This window comes from Ruditapes philippinarum, unplaced genomic scaffold (assembly GCF_026571515.1).
Source record: "Ruditapes philippinarum isolate M1 unplaced genomic scaffold, ASM2657151v2 ctg4919_1_1_1_1, whole genome shotgun sequence".
NCBI classification, from domain to species: Eukaryota; Metazoa; Mollusca; class Bivalvia; order Venerida; family Veneridae; genus Ruditapes; species Ruditapes philippinarum.
The window spans coordinates 26,056-43,904 of record NW_026864312.1 but is presented as its reverse complement, the minus strand read 5'-3'; positions in this window follow the sequence as shown (position 1 = coordinate 43,904).

The window sequence follows — 17,849 nt, the reverse complement described above, 5'->3', positions numbered from 1 at the left end:
TACCTATAAGAAAATTTGAGAAGAACCTGTATTTAGTGAGCAAGTGTGCAAATGTGTAGAATTAATCAGAACTGTTCCTTCAGAGGGAAGATAATCTGCATTAGGTCAGCGAAACAGTATTCAAAGGGTCTGGTGTTTTAGTCCTGACAGCCTGTACAATCTTATATATTAGAAATTGTGGCGTTTTATTTTGAGAAATTATTTATCAAAATTTGGATAAAAGCTGGATTTTATAATTAGGATGTGTCTTTATAGCATGCAAAAACGAATGAATAATAATGTTTTCAGCTTGCACTTATCGTATATTAGTTGACAAAGTCTTACAACGTTAAGTCTTCTTTTCTAAGTTTACTACAGTTATGTTCCTCAAACCATAACAACAATAATAATGACGTCACAGACGTCGACGTATAAGAAAACGTCAATTACGCACACATTACCGCGGAACATTTAAATGCAAATCTACGAAACTCTTCAAGAAAGTGAACTATTTTAAAGTCTCTATGACATCTCAAATCGTTTTCACAATTCATGAAGTCTTTCATCTCGGTACTATTAGCTAATCACAGTATCTATTATCTATTACTTCGAGTGAATAAGATCTCACAGTCGGTCTGGTAGCGTATAATCCATTTCTTAAACAAAGTCTAGCTGCTCGAATCAAGCCATACCTTCCGGTTATAATGTTTTTGACTACCGCTAGCTCCCAACAAGTTCTTAGCAAATCCTCATGGACAATCACAACTTCTGTTTACTGATCGTTTATAATTATTTCCGAGTTTGTTACGTCGTTCCCGGTATAACAGGTTTGTTGTCAATGGCTTAGGGTCATCCCGGCTGGATAAAACATCAAAAGACCAAGGATCTTCTAGAGAATTTGTTTTGTAAGACTTATCAGTCGCTCCCACCAACCGCCGTACAATGGGGCTTACTTTCATGTATAAATTGCCAATCAATGCCGGTATTTTGTATGGAAACTTTGACGACTCGGGATTTGAACATGGCTTCCAAATAAGAAGACGCCGTCTGAAAGGTTATAGTGTTGTCTGACACTATGAGTGTAGGTTGCGACTTTCGGCTATAGAATCGTCATACAGCTTGTAGGAAACAGTCTGTTGACAAACAAGGTACACGGCTCTAGTTACAGCACCTGTTAATAAATATATGTATGATTTTTTTATCTTCCCTAAGTAGTCCTTTAACATACAATGTACCAGTAAAATCTACTCTGGTAATGATGAAAGGCGGGGCTTCTTCTACTCTAAATTTCGGCGATGGGAGACCTTCAGGTGACTTGTATGGAAGTCCGTGCACCAAACGACATGTGAAACAGTGATTACGGCACTCACGCATTGTCGTATCCCTGGTATCCAAAATGACTGTCTGATGCTGGTAACTGTAGTATTCAAACCACTATGGCCAAGTAAATTATGCGCATTGTATAATATGAATTAGTAAAGTAGACTTCTGTGATAGGAGATTCGGATACTTTGTGACATCATCCACAGGTGCGTTAAGTCTTCTGCCGCAACGGATACATCCCGTTTTGTCCAGAAATAATTAAGCTGCTTAATTAATAGTGTTTTACTTGGTTTCTCTCTAACTCCTGTATCTCTGTACTGTATACATTGACTTGACAATAATGTATGCAACGCTGTACTGCATGCTGAAGTTAGTAGAGATTGGATTGGTCGATCTTGCAGATTTGAATAAGTTAGCGAATGCACGCTATAACTCGAAGTAGCCGAATAAGATTGCTGAATTACAATTATAATATTATGTATGTTACTATTGGGAACTCCAGGTTTCGTTTGCTCGTCTATCTCTGCTTGTTGACGTGTGGTAGCTTGCTCTTAAATTATCGTCTGCACGTGCAACCTGTGACATCCCATATCGGCCTTCTTGCCTTTTCACATAACCATATCGGTCCCTTCATCCAAAAATCGTTCTTCATGAAGTTTTCGACGGTAATACCTCTTTTGAGTGGCTTTGTTTCGCTTGTTGGACAATATTACCAAATGTATAGGCTTGTCACGTCAAATAATTCTTTTACACGATTATTGATGAATCTTTTTAGTGACTTTTTGTAGACAGCCAATTATATACAATTTGACTATCGAACCACAGTGTAATGTCTGATAGGGCACAAAATGTGCGCAATTTAATGAAACACTTGTAATATGTTACAAGAATGACTCTAAGTAACATGTACGTAACATTAATGTAACATATATAAAGGTTGTACCCTTATGTCCAAGGCTGTACCCTTATGATCCATACTTATATATGTTTTGAAAACAATTCTGCCCATTTTAAAGGCTAATGCTGTAACACTTGTAATAACATTGTAACATCTATGTAACCTTATTTATTCAGATTTCTGTCCATTTTAAAAGTATGTATGTATGTATGTATATATGTAATGTATATATGTATGTATGTATGTATGTATGTATGTATGTATGTATGTATGTATGTATGTATGTATGTATGTATGTATGTATGTATGTATGTATGTATGTATGTATGTATGTATGTATGTATGTATGTATGTATGTATGTATGTATGTATGTATGTATGTATGTATGTATGTATGTATGTATGTATGTATGTATGTATGTATGTATGTATGTATGTATGTATGTATGTATGTATGTATGTATGTATGTATGTATGTATGTATGTATGTATGTATGTATGTATGTATGTATGTATGTATGTATGTATGTATGTATGTATGTATGTATGTATGTATGTATGTATGTATGTATGTATGTATGTTATGTTATGTATGTTTATTATGTTGTTTTTTGTTATGTATGTATGTATGTATGTATGTATGTATGTATGTATGTATGTATGTATGTATGTATGTATGTTTGTATGTATGTATGTATGTATGTATGTATGTATGTATGTATGTATGTATGTATGTATGTATGTATGTATGTATGTATGTATGTATGTATGTATGTATGTATGTATGTATGTATGTATGTATGTATGTATGTATGTATGTATGTATGTATGTATGTATGTATGTATGTATGTATGTATGTATGTATGTATGTATGTATGTGTGTTATATAGATTATATAGTAAATTTCAAAAACCTTCTTGTGAAAAACCACAAGCCCAATTTCAACCAAACTTGGCAGGATTGATCCTTGGGTAAAGGGCTTTAATAGTTGTTCAAAGAATTTCATTCCAAGGAGAAATCATGGTTACCATAAGGAATTATAAGAATAAATTTTAAAAATAAAGACCCAAAAGGCCTAGAGCTTAGATAGTTTGCATAAGGCATTGTCTTGAAGATCCCTACCAAGACTGTTCAAATTATAGCCCTGGGGTCAAAATCGGCCCCGCCCCTGGGGTCATTGATTTTCACTATATGTACATATAGTTAAAATTTATGATACTTCCTTGTAAAGACCAAAAAGGCCTAGAGCTTAAATATTTTGCGTGAGGCATTGTCTGGTAGATCCTTACCAAGTTTAATCAAATTATAGCCCGGGGGTCAAAATCGGCCCCGCCGAGGGGGTCATTGATTTTCACTATAAATACATATAGTAAAAACTTAAAACACCTTCTTGTAAAGACCCAAAAGGCCTAGAGCTTAGATATTTACATAAGGCATTGTCTGGTAGACCTCTACCCAGATTGTTCAAATTATAGCCCTGGGGTCAAAATCGGCCCCGCCCCGGGGGTCATTGGTTTTCCTTTTATGTATATAGTAAAAACTTATAGTAAAAACTTAAAAAAACACTTCTTCTAGCAATTGACATATGCTAGAGGTTAGAAATTTTGCATGAAACATTGTGTAGTGAACCTCTAGCAAGATTGTTCAAATAATAGCCCTTGGGTCAAAATTGTCCCCGCACCGGGGGCCATGGCTTTTCAATATATACATATAGTATAAAATCAAAAAATCTTATTGTCTGATGTTTCAAGGCTTAGAGCTTTTAATATTTTTTAAATGATATCATCTATAGGTACTCTACCAAAGTTGTTCAAATTTTCCATCTAGTGTCAAAATTAGCCCCGACCCAGGGGCCATATGTGTTTCCTTATATGTATATAGTAAAAACATAAACAAAAATCATCTTCTTTAAATTTACAAAGGCTAGAGTTAAGTTATATTGCAAGAAACATTGTGTTGTAAACCTCTAGCAAAATTGTGCAAGTTATAGCCCTGGGATAAAAATTGGCCCCACCCCAGGTGTCATTGATTTTCATTATGTACATATACTAAAAAAATTTAAAAATCTTCTTGTCTGAAGGTACAAGGCTTAGAGCTTTGATATTTGGTATATAATATCATCTATTGGTCCTCCACTAAAGTTGTTTTAATTATGCGCCTAGTGTTAAATTTACCTGCCCCAGAAGCGATAGCTTTCCTTATATGTATAAAGTAAATCTTGAAACAATCTTCTTCTCTGAATTGACAAAGGCTAGAGGGTAAATATATAGCATGAGACTTTGCGAAGTGAACCTCTACCAAGATTGTTCAAATTAAAGGCCTGGGTTCAAAATTGGTTCCGCTCCTAGATTTTGATGATATGAAATTTGAACCATGTGCACAGATTAAGATGTAAAGTGAACTTTGATATCAGCTGACCTAGAATTTGAGTGTCTTACTGTGTTGTCCTTTGATGTAGTCATGAAATTTAGGCTGTGTGAAATATGACCTTCACCACCAAATTCACTAGACTCAAGTGCATTGAAATATTCCTACTCTGATTTTTTATTGGATTAACAATAGATTTAACCACTAATCTGATAATAAAAATTAGATAGGTCAGGGATCTATGCATTATGACAATCTTCAATTGTATAAAATAAAAAAAAAATGTTCCTACACTACTATCTATTGTTGTATTAATGCGGTGGCATAGCATTTTTCTCAAATGCAATCTTGTTATATCACTGTCTTTGTTACATAAGTAGAAACAAGGAAATTTCTCTTAACATAGGTCACTACATCTGTTGACAACTCCCATTGTAGACCTAGTGTCTTTTTGTCATACGTTTCTGGGTGTGCCAATTTAAATCTTTTGAGGTACAGCAAACTTGAAATATCTGAGCTGTGTGTATTATCTATAGGTGTCGCTAAAATTGGTACAATCAGTACGTCTGTCTTTAACTAAATACAATGTAGCTTGGTCAATGTTTTGCATCTGATTTCTTCTGCTCCAAAACGCAGATAATCGGATTGTTTTGGATTTTCCCTCTGTTATTGTAGTTCGTCTGCTAGAATTTGTGATAAAACTTCTTTGTGCTCCTCCGTCAAGAAGTATGGTTGCTGGGCTTCTTATACCTTTGCAACAAACTTCAGCCATTGATGTCTTAAGCTATACCCGGATCTACATCAATGCGAGAAAATATACATCACTATAGCTTCACATAATTGCTTTATAGAATCTGTTCTCTCGATTTACGAACGCTTTAAGACTTCAAATAGTTGTGTGATGCTTTTTGTTACAATTTTAGCATCTTTTAGTGGACATATACATAAATAATTATGTTTATCTAACAAGTTTAACACAGTTGTTTGTCTTTAACAACATTTAACTTTGACGCTACGTCAGGATACTTCCGACATTCTCTGGGATTCCTTGCAAAGCACATAATTAATTCCAATTCTTGTCATATGCAAAATGTGCGAACTACTGATACATCTTGCCTTAGTGAATAATGATGCAGTAGATCCGTATGTTTCCTATTCCGGTTGAATCGAGTCGTATGATCTGGCTTCCATAGTATTTATTTGCTCTACTTAAATCAAATAGCAAACAATTCATGTCACCGTATCCACTCACGAGATATTTATCATTTCTCCAAGAAAGCTGTCAAGTACATGTACAATAGGCACGAATAAATCGTCGTATCACTTTTTTTGCTGGCCCAAATACTACAGTGCATGAATGGATATCTCCATTTTATTATAGACTTCCCATATATATTTTTGTATTTTGGGGGCTGGGAGTTGAAGCAGTGATTAAATTGTTTCATGTATTATTTTATACTTTTGACCACTCTCTCTTTCAACAGTTCAGTCGCGCAGGCATAGTTTGCATTAATAAGTGCAAAACGATTAAAAATCCGATTCTCTTCGTCTTCAAGCTGACTTTTTAAAAATGTCACCATTAAACCTTGGTAATGCAAGTTTAGGTAACCTATGGTACTGTTAACAAGCCGACATAAAATAATAATTGTAACCTAGGCTGCTCTTTGAAAAGCAAAGTGAGTATTTCATCTAGGAAGATGAACGTTGATAAAACTTATGGTCTCTCCGCCGTCTGCTCCATCTATAGAATTCTCCCGCATATCGTCTGCTCTTATATGACTTATTCCTTGTGATTATTGGTATTTTTGCTCGTACGTCCGACCGTCCGTCTGTTAGTTCATTTGATGATACGCTCTAAGTTTCCAGTTTTAGCTTATATTCTTATTCTTCAGTAGTAACGAGTTCTTCTTCGATATCCTCCACATTAAGAAAGAATCTTCTCATCGCGTGCATCTAAAGTAATTTGTATTCGATTTGCAGGCCACTAGAATAGCTCTGAATTCTAGTTTGTCTTATTTCTCCTTCGCTTCTTTGTTTTTGACCAAAAGCTTTGAAATAATGTTTCTGTTGCCGCTACGTACTAAATTTAACGTTTGTAGGTTAATCTGTTTTGAGTCAGGGCACAAATATCGTACATTAGTTGGTAAAGTACTACAACGCAGTGTCTTCTTCAAAAATTACTACAGGTATGTACGTCAAACAATAACAACAACAATAATGATCTCACAGACATATCAGAAAGCGCCATTTACATACAAATTAGCGCGGTAAAGTAGAATTATTCACGACAGTACTTAATTAGGTCAACATGTACCTCTGTGACTTTTTGAAAAGGTCAGGTTTTACCTTGTAACTATTTAATGATGAAATAAATACAGAAAACCAAGTATATAATTAATGTAGCTGATAAATTATTTGCATTGGCCAGCGTAAGCCCTTGCTACTTTTAGATTTATAGAATACAAGAAGAAGATTTTATTGTTACGAGTTTACGAAGGTACGTGATGACGACGAAAATAGTAGTCGGACAGTTAAAATGTAGGTCCCTGGAGTACTTATGTTGGGAGGAAAGTGCAAATTTCTCAACGAAATATCTTTTGAAACAGCAATTCAATTTTGTGTCCTGTTCTGTTGTCCGTCTTTGTTTCCAGATTTTTGGATTGCACTAGTTTGCCTGTTTTTTTTTTTTTTTTGGGGGGGGGGGGGGGTGTTGTTGTTTTTTGTCAATACACCGTGCAGGATTAAACATTTTTACGGAAACTGCGAAAAAATGGTTCCCAGCGTTATATGAGTAACAGATACATTCGGTTTGTTTTACGTTTGCTATTGCTTAATGCTAACTGATATCTTCAAATATCATTTATAAGCATTAAAAATAACTGCGAGCAAAACATAAGTACCAAATTAAATCGTGTACTTAAAAAGATTTTTAGATAAAAATTCCACGTCGAAATTACCGAAAGGAAATTATTGATATTTAAAAACGCTAATTGTATTGAACGGTATATAGTCACAAAGAACCACATCAAAAGTAGTAAGAACTTAGCATCAATACTGCAAGGTTATACACAATTCATTAACAACCGAATATGCCTTTTCCTTTAAGATTAAAAACATACATCGAGTTACAAAAGCTTCAAGACGTTTGCAACAAGCTGAGATAATAATCTCAACGGCACGGAGAAATGCTGATTTCAGAAACAAATTAAATAAAAAGCAATATGCAATTGCCATACATCAATATGCACACACCGGCGGATATCCCATTTTATACAGAGACTGCAATTTTCCTGTTTACCTTAAATTTATTATTAGGGATGACCCTGAATAAATTGTAATCGTATTGCTTGTAATTTAAAAGTGGTGATTGTCTAATTATGTCAAAAGATAAAATGGTCTTATTTAAATGTAACTATATAAAATTAATATTAACCTTTTACATGACACCTGATTTAAAAATGTCACGTTGTTATGTACCGGGTACAGCAATTATACTGCCACCGATGTGTATAAAATGTAGTGTTATTTATTCTAAAGTGTAAGTAAAATAATAATTCACTTTTTGTAGTAAATGTTATGTAGGGAATTCTTGCATTGAAAACTATTTGTCAGTAAAGTCCCTGCTAAGACATTTGTAGCAATACTATATTTGAATCAAAACATAAACGCTGGAGAGTGGGAATGTATATTACTCCAGGTCATATGACTTCTTTTATCTAGATCAGTTAAGAAACCAAGAGTATAAACATATTTTAATTTTGTAATGAATTCAAAATGTAATAATATCATCCATCTCATCTAACTTAAACACGAACAATAGTTTCTGTATCATTCAAATGTCAGGTTATTTTTCTCCGATTGATAAATAAAAGTATGGTATATATAAATAAACAAGATCATTAAGGAAGGGTGGTACTCAAAAACCGCATCCCCAACATAGGACCATCGGCAAGATACACGAATAGGACTGGACACCCTTGCTAAAAACATAAGGGAGGGGACCCACCACAAATCATTCAAAATGTAAATCAGAGAAACCTACAATTTAACCTAAGAGCAAAATTAATTTAAAGACGTACAAAAGGACAAGGGCACTCGAATGGTGTCAGAAGGACGGGTTAGCACTCAAAAGGTAGTCAACAAGTAAACAAATGAAAGCTATGAAATTAAGCATTATGTTGCCATAATGCATAAATAGTTTATTTCATACAAAGATAAATTAACCTTTTATTACTTAAGAAACTTTAAAATGTACCAGTTCAAACATGAGATAATTATGGAATACTATTAAATAGTGGATATATCATACAGTACACAATTGATTTGATGATTGTTAATTACAAATGATAATCTTTCCAAGGATCAAAAAGGAAAATATGTATAATCTTAATAATCTTAATAAATTGAACATGTATTTATATTTAAAGTGGCATCAATTAAAATAGCAGAAACCCATAGTCAATAATTTAAATGTTCAGAGTAACATGTATTAGCTTTAATTCTATAGAATGTATCAAATCTTGATTATAAAAAAAGAAATATAGAGCACAAGTCCCGAGTTCAAAGATTCAGCTGTCATAGACATTATGTTTGATCAAAGCTGAATGGTTCAAAATTACTGAACCATTTGTAAGAATTTAAATTAGACAAATCACAAAGATGAATGGAAAATAAGTAATATACATATCATTGGTAAATTATAAATACATTTTTTTAGTTAGGAGGAAATTATTCAAAACATTTTTTTAATTATTATAGTGTAATTAAGTAATGTTGAAGCTCTTTCTATTTTGATATCATTGTGGTTTAGCGTAATATATCTACATTAAGTGTGAGAATGGGAGAGTCTATGAGATTAAAGTCTATATTATTTATATTTGTTTGGTAGGATAGCTTATTACTAGTTGATGGGGTAAAATACTTAATATGATGATTTGATATTTAATAAAAATAGGCTAAAATAGTTTATTTTTAATGCCATATACATTTTTTCCTAGATTTTCTGTTATTATTCTCATATTTCACATATCAAAACAACTACATTACGGTATACATATATCTGTTCTTAGTAAGGTAAAAAGAGAAAGGGACATAATTATAAAACTTGCGTTCCTATTTTTGATACTGAGACATGATTACATTTTGAATCAAAAAGCTTTTAAAAACAGTATGAAAGCATATCTAAAGGAAATTTAAGACTCTCAATTTCTTAACAATATTTGAAATTTTAAATCAGCATATGAGTTTAACATTATGCAATATTCTATATTGGTACTCTATGAAAAAGATGAAAAAACATTCATTTGATTTTTTTATAAGATTTCATAGTCGAACAAATTCTTTTAAATCAACGTTTTTTATATATACCACTCTTTCTCGGGTTTCAAACACTTCCGTTTCTTATAATGGGTTAGCAACAAAGAAAACCTCTCTGTCAATCCAGTTTGTCTTACGCGTAACGTTAGTTGTGTAAGACATACATGTGACAAATACTGAATCATACGACGATGACTGATTGCGGAATAAATAAGAGACTTATGATTTTGTTTTCAAACTACATTCGGATTTTGTATAAAGTAAAATGTTATGACTATTTCTATTTTTAAAATAGTTAATAGAGAGTTTTGTGAAACGCTCCTAAGTGCAATCTTACGATTTTGTATGAATTGCACACATTGTAGCTTTAGAGATGTGCATACTGATTTCATTTCAAAAGCGTTTTTTTTTTCTACTGTTTGTGATGATTTGACAAGCTTTTCATAAAATATACAAAAACGAAAAATGGGAAACAACAAAGGGCGACGAGGATCACAAAAGGTCTACAAGGAAAACTTAACTACTACAAAAAGCGATATGAAAAAGAGATATTTGTAAAGATAAAATTTCCTGTTTATTCAAATGTTATACTACATATAGGGACAATTAAACTTCTGTGTCGGTGTGACGTAAAACCCAAAACAAACAAAAACAAAAAACTTTGACTAGTCTTTTCAAAGAAAGACGCTTATCATTGGATTTTGCATGGGAAATGATGTAAGGATTTATGAAATAAAGCAGACTAGCTCCTAAACAGTTGTACATTTGATCATTGTGCGACTTGAGATACCATACAAGACTCGTTCGAACATTTGATTACAGGTATGTGATGAATATTTTATACTTTTACATTTCACATTAACACATTTATTATGTGTCTACTCTTTAATCTTATCATTTTAATTATACAAATCATTAAATGTCAAAAAGTCATAGGCTTTTCATAACTATGACAAAAATATTTTTTTCCTTTATCGTAATTGCTATCTAAAGGTATTTTCCAATTTGAAAAGAGAAACCATTAAAGTTTTCTCAAAGTGATTTTTATACATGACCGGTTTTATAATTAACCTAATTATAAAAATTAAAATTATTTCAAAGCATGTTTGCCCTTATATATTTAAATCGGACGTTGTTGGTTCATTTTCGAAAACGTTCGTAGCCACGTACGAGCATGGTTTATAATTGACACAGAAACGATATAAACCAAGCCTTAAATAGCAGATACGAGAAAAAAGGAATATTGTAAAAAGCAAATAATGCAAACAAACACGAAAATCTCTTCGCTAATAATAAAATCGTTGGGAAATATTTAAAAAATTTTGAACTTGAGTTTTAATTCAAACTGTTTATACAAAATTTCTGCTACCTTAAAAGTTTAGGTTGCAAAGCCGATGGGCTGCTAAGTCGACAATGTAACACAAATAATTATATCAGAAACTTTATCTTTCTGGACTTGACTTTTTTCTGTTGTAAATGGCAAAATCTGTATAGAGACTTCATTCCATTCTAACTGTTGTTGTTGTCTTTGTTTTGTGTTTTGTTTTTCATTTTGTTATATGTTTCTAAATGTTTAGTCTCCTGGACCGCCAACATCACGCCGCTAGCCCTTGACCGCTTACTTCCCGTCGCTTTATTTAAGGCTGCTAGGTCGCCAAATTTAAGCTAAAAGGCCTGGGCCACCAACTTCATACATCTGATAATAAAACATTGACAAATATGTTTTGTAGAAAATCTCTGTCAAGATCGGGTATAAATTACTGACCCAGATAATAATTACAAAAACATATAAATAAAATAAATAAATAAATAAAAATTAATATGAAATAATAAATTTATTATAAAAATATTGTAAAAATAGTAAATAGATAAAAATAAAAGGATAATTAAAATGATTATATTGACATAGCAAATTGTTATTATTTCATAAGTGTTATTTTCTATGTTTATACGAGTTTCAAGCTTTTTCGAGTAGTCTTATTATGAGATGTCCTGCAATCAGAATGATTGTATTTAATCCGCCATGAGTTCGTGATATTTTAGCCTGTTTTCGTCACTAAGTATTTTAGTTTCTGATAAATAATGTTATTAATTAAATAAAAAATCATAATCTTAGCTAGTTAGTAGTTTAAAGATGGGAATTTTAAAACTAAATGTCTATATATATCGTTATTTTGAAGTACATAGCATTGCGACAAGCTAAAAGTTTCAGGTACAAATGAATTTTGTTATCACTGGTTTATTTTCCATTATACATACTCGATCACAAAAAGCAGCGATGATTGTTGTACCATATTTTAAACTTAGACGGATGAATTTAAAGAACAATGTCGCGAAAATCATCCGACCGTGCATGATGCACACGGCGTTAATTATGATAGTGACTACCATTTAGATACTTAGATATGCCTAATGAACGAGATTAATAGTTATTTCGTGGCGTTATCAAGAAAGTGTAATTATGTACAGGTATGATACGTTTTTTTGAAAATAAACGCACAGTGTAGTGTGTTACAATAATTGGACATAAGTGAATGATACCGTCCATGAACAGGCTCAATCAAACCGAGCCTGCAACATTTTCAATTTTGTCGTGTTGGGCTTTCTTTAGGGATTCTGTATTCTCTTTTTTATTCATAAAAAATTATTTACTTACATACGTAACATACGGAAAATCACTGTTAAATCCTCGTATAGACTGTTTGCTCGGCATCAAAATCAAGTTTAAAAAAACGGATTTATATATGTCAGTCTATATGATTAGATTAATGCATTGTTGTCATTATTTTTATTAATTAATGAAAAGTGGAAACTTTTTCCATTTTTTTGTATTTCATTGCATGGTATGTTTCATAGTGGAATTTGTTTTGCCATAACTTACATTCATACAAAATGAGCTTTTCAAACCTGAGTTATAAGCAAATGTTTCTTCACGAAGACTCGACTCAATTAAAAACAAGGTATATTACTGAGTATATATACCTCAATATGCTTTCATAACGAACATGGTTTTACGATTACGGTGATTTAGAAAATTTATCTAAAGGATCCTTATAAACTAAGTTTTTCTACGAGATTCTACTGTCAATCAACACAGTTTTACAAAAATATTTTATTTTCTGTTGTTATGTTTGAGGGTCGCTACAGCCTGAAGTTAGGTTGACCAAAGTGATAAGTGGTAAATAATTTCGTTTTAAATGCGCGTCAATGCCATAAGATGTTATTCTGTTTTCTTATGAAACTTTAAAAACATTTACACATAACAATTGTACAATATGTACGTTTATATGGAACAGAATAAGTGCATTTATCCCATCTTACTTGATGATATCTAGACTGACATTATGCTTGCTTCCATACTTCTTTATGACAATGGAAACCTACGTTCCGCTGAATACTATCATGCACAATGATTACTGATTGCAACTTCATGTGTTCCTTTCTGAATCATTAAATTGACATATTTTAATATGCTTTATCTTTTATGGTATATTTCTTTAAAGAATATGGCATGTTAAACATTGCAAAATTCAATAAATCTATTCTATGGTGTATATCAAATATTTATATTGTATAACTCTAATTTCATATTCTATACCATAATATTTATTCTATCCTACTGAATACTTGTTGATCATAAAAGATAGTTTTTTTTATATGAATGTTCTATATTTGAAATATATATTGTGTTAAAAAATATTTATTGGATACTGAAACATATTTATTCGATAATTTTAATCATGGGATAGAATCACAATTTTCTAACACTTAGCATATTAGGCCCCACCTATACATAAAGTACGAATTTCTGATAAAGCAATATTTTTAAACGTGGCAATAGTGTAGTGGAAGTGATCAGTGTCCCTCTGAATGTCACTTGTAAATAATGCATATGCATCGTCGCAGCATCGAAATGGCATCGCAAAGAACGCTGACTAACGGCGCGCTTTTTGAGCATGCTCAAAACAAACGAGGTCATTCGATGTTGTGTTAAGAGCGTTGTGGGATTGCAGTAAAGAAACCGTAACAACTCGGAAGCATCTTCGACAACGCAACAGGAGCGCCATGTAAGCGCAGAACGACCGTGGTTAGTCACGGTGCTTGTACGAAGATTGTGCGGCGTCTCTACCCCGCTTATACTGCGTGTATATGGCGCTTTTACGGCGCTTTATTTTTCTGAAACGCTCTTACTGCGAGGTCATGGTACTGTTATGGCGACGACTGAAATTGCAGAATACTGTACAGTAGAATCCCTACTTAAGACCATCCCGAGATAAAGGCCATACCTATATTTAGACTAATTCTTAAAATAACGTCATTTTCTGTTCTTTATGTTAATGGAAACATAACTATTTAAACATGTGTATACATAATAATTCAAAAAGAGTGGTCATGAAATATATGTTCCTTGATAATTATATCCACAATAAAGACAACCCGAAATTAAGACCACTTAAGTCTAATCACTTTGGTGGTCGTAACAGAGGGTTTTCACTGTATATATAAATTTGTTTGCAAGTAAATGAATTTTCAACATGAATGATGAACTGCAACAAGCTGGAATATTGCTTGTGTCCTTGTAGGAGGTACAGGACCCTTCAGAAAAAGTAATCGCTAGTATATTAAGCAAGATTACAGCGCAATGAGAGCGCCGTGACAGTGTCATGTGAGCACAGTGGAAGCGCAAAGAACGCAGAAGAAGCGCAGTACGAAAGCAGACAATCGCCAATCAAAATGCCGTAAGAACGCACTACAACGCCGTAGCAACGCTATGATCGCCATAAGGACGCCGTGAAGGCGCCGTGAAGTTTCCATGTTATCATGATATCAGATTTTTCTTGCGATCTTGCAGCGCTTTGTTGAATTTAACAACGCCGTGCAAACGCAGTAAAAGCGCCGTCTAGTGTGACAGGGCCTTAAGGTTAGATAAGGGGATAAGGTAGTTTTCGATGATCACTCTGAAAAAAATAATCTCCTAGATTTATTATATTACTTAAGAACTAAAGTTATGAACAGCTATATCAGCTTGCATGAACCATGCACACATATTCAAAATAAAAAAGAGCATGATCCACTGGTCATCTAACGTGATACCCTAAATAAGTTCAATGTGAACTAAAGTATATAAACAACGTTCGAGTCTACCAAGAACTCCTCATACATAATTTAAAAATTAATCGAGCATGTACATCTAAATAAGCCGCTGGTCATCTATTATGATTCCTATATACACGTTATTTAATTCTTGAGTATTTGTACACTGAGATGATCCGCTAGAAATCTAACGTGATCTATTCATACATGTTTGAACAGAATCTGATCCCTAATCAGCTATGTGATCCCACCATCAATGTTCTATAAAACTAGAGTACAGACACATTTTTATAATCATATGTTCATTTTAAGTGATTACCTCATACATGTCCATTACTGTATAGAGGTTATGTACATCAAGATTGTTCCCTGATCATCTTACTAGTTACATCGTTACATCTGTTCAAGAGGAAGAGTACATGTACACCTAGATACGGTGGCACAAAGGCGACATTTATCTCGTGCGGACGAGATACTATGTCGTGGCAACGACTTACTTGTCTTGGCCACGAGAAAGCTAAGTCGTGGCCACGAGATACTTTGTCGTGGCCACGAGTTAGTAAGTGGTGGCCACGAGATAGCTAAGTCGTGGTCACGAGATACTATGTCGTGGCCACGGGATACTACGTCGTGGCCACGAGATACTATGTCGTGGCCACGAGATACTAAGTCGTGGCCACGAGATAAATAACAAATCAGATTACACCACTTATATGAATTTCCCTAATTGACTAGATATATGCGATAGTACAAGGATGCCCCTACTTCACCAGCCTGTAAATGTGCCATTAATACAACTTATTGACTAATCAATTATTTTACATTTAGCGTCATTGTGACTCTGATTTTTGACCCAATGACTTCGAAATTATAAGATGGCATCTACTGATCAGGAGCAATGATCTTTCTGGGTTATATAAACCATGGCTTATCCCTTCTTAATTATTCATCAGAAAAGGATTTTACATGAAGTGTCCTGGTAACATTAATCCTTGACCTCAAACATCCTTATAGGCTATCTTCTGTCCATGGGCAATGTCCCTTTCCAAATAAAATAAACCAGGAATTATTCATTCTCATGCTATCTCATAAACATAGTTAACAGGCCGTAGTACGTACAAATTGACCTATTCGATCACAAAAAGGCTAAAGCCAAAATTAATGTCTAGTGGGCCTTGGAAGATGACATTCTCTTGTAATTTTGTTGTGATTAATGCTTCGGAGGGATCACTTTTTTTCCAGAATTAATTTTCTAATATGATCCTAAAGACAAGTTCAAAGTGAATATCTTGAGTATTTTCAAATATTAATGTTGCATGTAAAAGTAAGTTTTAAAGTTTAAAAAATTCATAATATATAGTGTATTTTTGGTTGGTTAATTATCTCGTGCGCACGACTTAAATATCTCGTGGCCACGACTTAGTAACACTTGGACACGACATAGTATCTCGTGGCCACGACATAGCTATCTCGTGGCCACGACTTAGCTATCTCGTGGCCCTACTTAGGAACGCATGACCACGACATAGTATCTCGTTGCCACGACTTAGTAACTGGTGGCCACTACATAGTATCTCGTGTGCACGAGATAAATAAAAACACACACATGTCACCTTTGTGCCACCTTACTTAGACGATCCTCCGGTCATATTACATGGTGGCATCATGAATGTTCCAAAATAAATAGAATATATTTACATGTAAGGGATCCCTAGTCCTCTTACGTGCTCCTTTTATACAAGTTCAACGAAATATAGAGTATATTTACTTGATCACCTGGCCGTCTTATGTAATCCCCTTATACATGTACATTAATGAAAAGAACTAAAATATCTTTATAAAAATGAAACATTGGACATTACTTATAATCCCTTGATATATGACTCATTTACGTGGTTTTTGTAGATAGATGTACATGGAAATTATAACTTAGTCATCTAACGTGATCCCTTCATATATGTTTCATAATAATAGGGTATGCTATCATAATTATACATCAGATTCTTGGGTTATTTAATCTGATCCCAACATATCCTTTTCCGTAAGAAATAAGAGTCCATGTATATCTTATGTCCCCCTGATAGTCTTAAGTGATCCTCTAATACATACTCCACAGTGAATAGAGTAAATGTACATCGACACGATCGCCTGATTGTCTTACATGATCCTCATACAAACTCCATATTATATAAGAGTATATACATAACATATTACATAAAAATATTCGCAAATACATGTTTAATTATATCAACACATTTTGTTTAAGCATTCTTAAATTTTTTTTTTTTTTTTTTAAGAAAATTGATTTTTGTTTTTTTCTTATAGAACATGTCTTTGTAAAAACATTTACAGAATTATATTCCAGATATCAAAGTCTACAATTTCACACTGCGCTGATTTATATGTTTAATATGCTCATTAATATGCCCCCGCTGTTTGCTTAAGTCCACTGACCAACAATAGCCAATGCGGTGTGTACTCAATTTGCTTGGTAGATATTGAAAAAGGATATTAACAAAATAATTAACAAATATTAGAAACAAGCAGTTAAATAGTTAAAATTTTCATAAGAAATTGACGTATATTATATAATTAATTTCATTTTATTCATTATCATCATTGACAAGTTTACATTCATTCAATTTTACATAAGGGGAGATAGTTGTCCTATATGTACTTCCCTACAATATAGTGAACATTTAAAGAAAAGAAACGACTATAAATAAGAAGTGCCTGTACAGTATGGGGAATATCGCGATTTTGGTTAATTATAATGATGAGGTTGAGGATGACGATGATTAATGTTGATTCGGATAATGATTTACATGACAATGACTTTGATAGTAATAATAATGACGACTTCGGTGGTTT